This window comes from Rutilus rutilus, assembly GCF_951802725.1.
Source record: "Rutilus rutilus genome assembly, chromosome: 4".
Lineage (NCBI taxonomy): Eukaryota > Metazoa > Chordata > Actinopteri > Cypriniformes > Leuciscidae > Rutilus > Rutilus rutilus.
The window spans coordinates 7,348,513-7,356,893 of NC_140212.1; the positions used below are offsets into that span (position 1 = coordinate 7,348,513).

General features: G+C 37.9%; 1 protein-coding gene across 1 annotated transcript in view; it reads right to left on the reverse strand.

Annotated features, from left to right (window-relative positions):
• The window catches only part of tspan9b (tetraspanin 9b), a 22,753-nt gene extending 14,990 nt beyond the window's left edge, over positions 1–7,763 (reverse strand). The window contains exon 1 of the mRNA XM_084406346.1: positions 7,466–7,763. The gene's annotated coding sequence lies outside the window, so the exon portion shown is untranslated. The remainder of the gene's footprint in view (positions 1–7,465) is intronic.
• Between the last annotated feature and the right edge of the window lie 618 nt (positions 7,764–8,381).

Sequence of the window (8,381 nt, forward strand, 5' to 3'; positions counted from 1 at the left end):
GCATCCAAAGTCATTTATTATACATACAGAGAAAAGAGGATTGCAGAGAGAGAGGGAGAGAGAGAGAGAGAGAGAGAGAGAGAGAGAGAGAGAGAGAGAGAGAGAGAGAGAGAGAGAGAGAGAGAGAGAGAGAGAGAGAGAGTAACAGAAGTATTCTAAGTGAATTGATTTTCTTAATATTTACCTTGCTGAATGTGTATTTTATTGCATATTATTATTGTTTTTATGACCATTTCTTGCATCATTTGTGCATGTTCATATGTTGGTGCTGTGGCAGTATGTAAATCATGCCAGAAAAGTACTATGTCTGGAGAACTTTATTTTTCAGGAGATTCAATTTCTTTCAAAACTACTCAATCACATATGTACTAGTTTGAGTGGTAAAAATGCTTTTATTTAGCTTTTTATTCAGATTTTTATAGCTTTATAATCATAATGTATATTATATTATATTATATTATATGTGGGAAAATTAGTACAGAATCTTTAATATTTCTCATTAAATTTATATTAGAATTTTTCTTTGTTTTTTAAAAATCTAAATTGCTGTTTATATCTAGTTTTTGTTTTGTTTTTTTTGTTTCCCAAATCTTCAATGAGGTCAGTGTGGATTTTTGAATCCCACAGTATGTAACAAATGCTGCCCAGATGTGTGTTTAAGGAATATTAATTAAACAGACTCTGAGGAAGCACAACGCTATAATGAACATCTGCCTGCCGATCTGCTCAGTTTTACACACACACACACACACACACACACAAATACACACACACACACACACACACACACACACACACACACACACACACACACACACACACACACACACACACACACACACACACACACACACACACACACACACACACACACACACACACACACACACACACATAGACTTAATGGTTTTTATACAGTACAAACTGTATGTTCTGTCCCCTTACACTAACCCTACCCCTAAACCTACCCATCACAGAAAACTTTCTGCATTTTTACATTTTCAAAAAAATACAATTTAGTGTGTTTATTAACCACGTTAATATATAAATCACGTATTTTCCCGAGTGTCCTCATTTACAGGTGTGTTATCATAAAAATGTCCTCAGTTGTCATGAAAACAAGTACACACACACACACACACACACACACACCTCTTTGTACACTATTCAACGACAATGTGCTTAGATCCTTCTGAGACAACAAACCTTTCTAGTCTTTATAGGAATGTTTCTCACTGTACACGAGTGGGTTCAAACAGGCCATTTTGTTCAGCTGGAAACGCCAGCTTGCATGTAAAGCGCACTCTCAGGGCACTCAAGAGGGTTTTATTCCCGAACAGTCTGCCCTATATGTAAATCAACTACCATTAACTCGCCATCCAGGGAATGCTGGTTGACTTGCTGGCAAAAAAAAGCACTTTCCAACACTTTCTAGGTAAATGGAAGTTGCATACTAGGAAAGAAGGAAGAGAATTAGTGCTGTTTTCCTCCTCCAGCAAGCAAAAAGCTATTTCAACCTGCTATACTTTTTCTTTCTAAGAATTAAACAGCAGCTACAATCAATAAAGAGCATGAAAAACAGGCGAAGTCACATATGGTGTGTCATAAGTAACGGCTTAATGAACTACACAAGTGTACAGTAGTTGCATAACCTTTCTACCAGGGGCATGAATCACTATTAGCATACTAACTGTGCAATTGTGCATGCCAGTTTAGTATTAGCGGGCCCCAAATCATAATATGTTTTTACAGGTACCCCAAATGCATATCATTTCCAAGTATGCATTCAAATATGCATGCTTTTAGGCCTAATATTGCCCACAACCCTAAACACAGGTTTTCGAATGGTTCTCTGATGCAAATGTACACTGATGAGCCAAATCATTATGATCAGTCAGAGGTGGAGTGAATATCGTTGATCATCTCCTAATAAGGCCACATATCAATGTCTGCAACAAAGATGTCTGTGGTGTGGTATAATTTAATGATGCAATATACTACACACACTCATGTTTTTCAACACTTCTGCATTCACACATAAAAGCCTTTTAAGCCATTCTCTTGGGTGTGTACCTTTTACAATATTACCAATACTTTTGTATTGTTGAAATGTCTGTCAACACACATCTTGCCCACGCTAGAGAGTAATACGAGTCACATTGAACTGAAGACTTATGATGTCTGTATGCATCATGACTAAAACAACAGCAGAAACAAACAGCCTGTCCGATATGTTTATAACTGGCGTTTTCATTGGACCAACTGTTTCAAGCATTTCTAATGTTTAGCTTCCCTGAATATTAAAGATGCCTTCCATGCAGGAAATGACATTTTCATTGATAAATCAGATTTTACCTTTAACAGGTAAATTCATGCATCTGAAACCTAACCAAAAAAGGCAAGCCATTGTGCATGAGTTGTTTTGAATGTGTGTGAAGTTTAAGGTTAGCTCAAGAACAGCATAAAAGCATCAGTTATTGTAAAAATGCCCTTTGATGCGAACGTTCAGCACAGGACGTACTCTTTGTGCATGACAGCCTGAGGGCATGTGCTGTCTCTAGCGCTGTCTCAGTCCTTAATTATATCATTATTGCTTTATTCTGCTTTCTATTCAAAAGACGCTGTGCTCTGACCTGCTCCAGCTCACACTTGATCTCTTTTCTCTGTTTTAATTACACTATTTAGCTCTAATCACGTGACCTCTTTAGAGGCGCAAGCAATTTTGTGATGCTCTGCCCTCTAGTGGTATTAGAATCGGATACTGTGCTATCTCTACTATCTTGGCTGGCTGCTAGTGGTTAGGCTAGGCTTGGTCAGCCTGAAAAACTCTCTAGCATCATATCAGAATGCCGACAAGTCTGCGAAAGCTGCTTATTTCTCGAACTTACTTGAATCCAATCACTTTAACCCAAAGGATCTGTTTTCTGTCATTCAATCTGTTGTTAATCCTTCTGTTAACACACTGTCTGTTGCCTCAGATGCTCTATGTGAAGGCTTCCTAAGATTTTTTTATTAACAAAATCACTAACTTACGACTTAGTGTCTGCCCTAATTTAACTATCCCCCCAATCTTGACACCTGCTTCTGCTTTTTGGGAGGTTTTTGATCCTAACCTCCAGACACTGAAGGATGTGATTGTCAAGCTCAAACCTTCATTTTGTCCTAATTATATCATTCACCCAATTTTTAAAAATTAATCATTGATTCGGTTGGGCCAGGTATGGTATCTCTTATCAACAAATGTCTCAAAACTGGCTCTGTTCCTGCCAATCTTAAAGTGGCTACTGTCACTCCTCTTCTCAAAAAGCCTTCACTAGATCCTTCTGTTTTTAAAAAAAAATCGGCCTATATACCTTAACCTTTCATTTCTAAGCTATAGCTTGTTTGCATATGACGTCACCTCACTGCGTTGCCATGGCGCGAAATGCAGATGGAGGGCAGGAAGTGATTTGCTACATTTAGAACCACTATAACAAACTCAAAATGCCTATGTTTTGCGTCGTTTATGGTTGCTCAAATCGATGAAACCACGAGGAGTTTTTATCGAGTACCAAAAGTTATTGTTCATAAGGGGGAAAAAGGCAAGAAATTGACCGAAAAACGCCGAAAAAAAATGGCTTGCAAACCTACGTCGGAAAATGCCTGTGTGTGCAGTGATCACTTTGTCAAAGGTGAATTAACTTATGTGGCTATGTTTGTGTAACGTACCAGTTTCTGAACTTTGTAAAGTCAAAGTAATTGTTTCTTCTTTTCTTTGAGTTTGTAAGTTACCCCTGTAACTGAAGACAAACTCGTAACGTTACAGGCAAAATCTTTCAATTCAGTTGAAAAATCGCTCCTCTTCATAACGTAAGGATCACGTCCAACATATGTTTCGATTTTTTTGTTGTATATTTCTCTTGTAATAGCGTCAAAAGTAGTCCAGTACGGACTTTCCGCCATCTCGTCCATTCCGCTCTTCACTTCCTGCCCTCCATCTGAATTTCGCGCGTCATCACAATCACGTGACTGCAAACCACCTATTGGAGAAAATTGTGCTGGATCAACTCCAACACTTTTTGTCAAATAATTGTATATATAAGGTTTTTCAATCTAGTTTTAGGTCTGCTCACAGCACTGAGTCCGCCCTCCTGAGAGTGCTAAACAATATTTATCTCTCCACTGATTCCGGAGATACTGTGGTTCTTGTTCTCTTAGATCTTTCATCAGCTTTTGATACCACTGACCACCCAACTCTTTTATCTAGACCTGAGTCTTGGGGGGGTCTAAAAGCTTCTGTCCTGAAATGGTTTCTCCAGCTCTATGGCGCCTCTGACCTGTGGTCTTCCACAGGGCTCTATTTTGGCTCCTTCTCTATTTTCTCTATACATGCTACCTCTGGGCGCTAGTCTAAGGAGTCATGGCGTATCCTTTCATTTTTACGTGGACGACAGAGAGAGAAACAACCCTGCAGTGATGAATTCTTTTCTGCGATGCTTAGGGGAGGTTAAAGCATGACTAGCCCAAAATTTCCTCTTCCTAAATGAAGACAAGACTGAGGTCATTGTTTTCGGCCCAAATGAAAACTCTCAGTGTATAAGTCCAGAGTTAGAGGCCCGGTTTCACAGACAGGGCTTAGACTAAGCCAGGATTAGACCATAGATCAATTAGGACATTTAAGTAATTTTTATAAACATGCTTAGAAAAAAACATTACCGATGTGCATCTTAAAACTAAAAAGGCACTGATATATTTTTAAGATCAGTCAGTGCAAGTTTATTTCAGTGGAAACAGCTCAGACTTACATTTTAGTCTAGGACTAGTCTTAAGCCCTGTCTGTGAAACCAGGGGAGAGAGTCTATCGGCTTTTAAATCCCCAGGGGTGCAGACCTTAGGTGTTCTTGTTAACCAGCCTTTAAAATCTGACAAACAGATCTCATCCGTAATCAGTTCCAGTTTCTACCAACTTCGTCTATTGGCTAAAATCAAAGGCTTTCTCACCCCGAAAACTCTGGAAATTGCTGTTCGTGCATTTATTACGTGTCGGCTAGATTACTGCAATTCCTTACATTGCGGTATATCAAGTTTTCATATTACTCGTCTTCAGTTAGTCCAAAACGCTGCGGCCAGACTTCTACGTAAGTGTCGCAAATATGACCACATCTCTCCGATTCTCAAATCTCTACACTGGCTGCCAGTTCAAAATTCTACTCTTTGTTTTTAACTCTCTTCATAACTTAGCTCCTGCCTATCTCTCTGAACTTGTCCATCCCTACACTCCATACAGAAGCCTAAGATCCAACGACCAGGCTCTGCTGGTAGTCCCTCGTGTTAGACTCAAGCGTAGAGGGGAGCGTGCATTTGAGGTGGCAGGGCCACGACTCTGGAACACCCTGCCCCTTGAGAGTAGAACGGCCCCTACTCTGTCCGCCTTCAAGTCTCTGTTAAAAACCTGTTTTCTATATTGATCTCTTCTCTAATGGTTGGTTCTACTATTTTATATTTGAGTTTGATACTGTTTTGCCACTCCTGTTTTTCCATTCTATATTTGAGTCTGATACTGCTTTGCCACTCCCGTTTTACTATTTTATATTTGAGTCTGATACTGTTTTGTCACTCCGGTTTTAAGGTTTCGCTTAGCTTTGCTGCTCTTATTTGTGTTTCATGTGCTGTTATGCAGGTCTTACTATATTTTAATCTGGTTGTTCTGTAAAACACTTTGGTCAGCCTAGTGGCTGTTGTAAATGTGCTATACAAATAAAGTGAACTTGAACTTGATATGAATACTTAAGTGGTTATTTAAGTATGTAAAGCAGAGAGGCTTGAGTGAACATTTAACAACCGACTGTCAGAATAATGAGCGGTAATTGATGATAATGGGATCCAGAAAATGTTCTATTCAACATGGCATAAAAAGACGAAAGGCCAAATGGTGAAAGATCATAATTAGGTCAAATTTGATCTGTAAGACCACAGACATTTATATACAGTCAACTAAATTCTTTGGTTTTCCAGCATCTCCATAAGTTTTGTTTTCACTTTTTGTAATAGTTGTGAATGAGTCCCTCAACTGTCCTCAATGTGGAAAGATGGATCTCAAAATCATACAGTCACTGCTGGAAAGGGTTCAAATATCCTGGAAAACCAAAGAATTTGTGGGACCTGGAGAATTCTTCTGAAGAACATTGGGCAGTTTAACTGCTAAGGACAAACAAAGGGACTCATGAACAACCATCACGAAAAAACAAAACAAAACAAAAAACCAGCTGTGGATCATCCAGGTAACGACACAGTGTCAAATATCTTATTCAGGACAGCATTAAATAAAAAACAACATGCATTTTGTATGATCTCTCTAATTCTGTTAAGATAATTAACATTTAGCAGATTCTGCAAGGTGTATGTACATTTTTGACCACGGCTGTATATAAATGTATATGTGTGTGTGTGTAATATATATATATAAACCTGTTTTTGTTTAAATACTCATGACAATGTCCAACCAAATGACAAAACACCAACCAAATACCACCAAAAAATGTGGTATTTTCAGTTATTTTCTATCTACAAATAATAAACATTTATATTGCGTGTATGTAGCCTATGTGTATAATGTATGCGTGTGTGTGTATTTACATTATTTATACCATACTTATTATCGTTGCAAATTTCCCAAATTCTGGTAAGAATATTGAGTTAATATTTAAAGTTAATTATTTAAACGGACTGAGAGAGCTGTATTAATCCGATTTAGTAGGCTACATATTGTGCATATTGATTTACAGTAATATTTCAGAAGCTGCAGAGTTTCCAGATTAAAGGCTAAACGTAAACACAGACCTTGATAGGGAAATGATGTGCATGCAAATGTTGTCAATGTTTCCATGAGTCTGCAGGCAGCAGCTGCTTTCAACTATGCGCTTTTTAGTTGCGCCAATTCTGCACATTCCAGGGCAGCGCAAATCACAGCCTGCGGGCTCGCGCACACGCGCACGCACGCGCACGCGACTGGCGCATCGTATACCTTTCTGAACAACCGATGAGAAGTTTCCTGAATGCTAAAGAAGCTGAGTTTGATTCAGCTGTAGGCCTTGAACACAGCTGCACTCCTTCTACGTGAATACAGCCAAATCTACTCAATCTAGGATACTGTAGCCTACGTCTATATCTACGTAATAAGCACTGGCTATCTTTCCATAACAGAAAGCTAGTTTCCGTAGTAGCAGAGATTATTCCTACACACTTATTAAACTTCCATATACTTTTTTGTTTTGTTTAAGTAACACATTATAGCCACATAACAAAACAAAACTGATAGTATTTCCCTAAACTGATATAAACATAAACGAGCAACTGATAACATCAGTAGCTACAACAAGCTAAGAGAATATACTGCCATAGAACACAATTGTAGGCTGAATATTAAAAATATAAACATTTTCATACAAAAGTATAACATTTTCGTCGTTTTTTAAGCCTTACTCACCTTATTGGTAGCACAACTTAGGTTTTCCGATTTGCTTTCTTCTTTCCGTATGAAACTCTCCCTCACTTTCGTTTGCTTTTTTTGTTTATATAGAGGTCTAGTGATGTTTTAACTGTGACCAATAGAAGTTAAACGCATATAAACTATCGGTAAGGAGACTTTTGCTTTCATGGTGGTCGGAAAAAGTTCAAGAGCTCGAAAAAAACGGAAAGGCAGTAAGTTTTCCCACGAACGGAAACAGTGTAGCAGCAGGAAAGATGGAGAGGCGTGACTTCATTCCGTTTACCGTCACTGCTGTAAATCCACAGGGAAAAAGAAACACCACTGGCGTTTTCCAGCAGGGGGCAGTTCCAAACGTCACGAGGCTTATTACAAATATTTAAAAGAAATAACTAGACTTGTAATTCCCAAAAATATGTTAAATGTAGAACTAAGTGTGCACAAGGCACCTTTATAGGCCCTGAAACCTTTCTCTCAACAAAGGGTTTATGTAAAGCGATGCATAGACTTCATTTACATTTATGCATTTAGCTTTGTCCAAAGCGACTTACAAAAGAGGAGCAAAAGCAATTTGTCAATAAGCCAGCATTATTCGTAATATACAATGCAAAGTTTACTTACTAACTAGATTATGAAGTAGCATAAGCTAGAAGTGAAATTGTTTTTTTTATTTAATTTTAATAATGTGAGTCAAATTTTTGACTGACAGCCTCAAGAGGTTAAACTAAATTTTATATGAGCTGTTGATTTTTTTTTTTTTTTTATTGGGTATTGACATTTTTGCACCCATTACCAAAATGTTCGGAGTTTAAACACTGATTTGTGTAATTTTGTCATTTTCTGCTAATAAACATTCAAATTAAACAGACAAATGGTACAGAACTAAGCCTTTTTTAACAAATAGATAATAAATTAA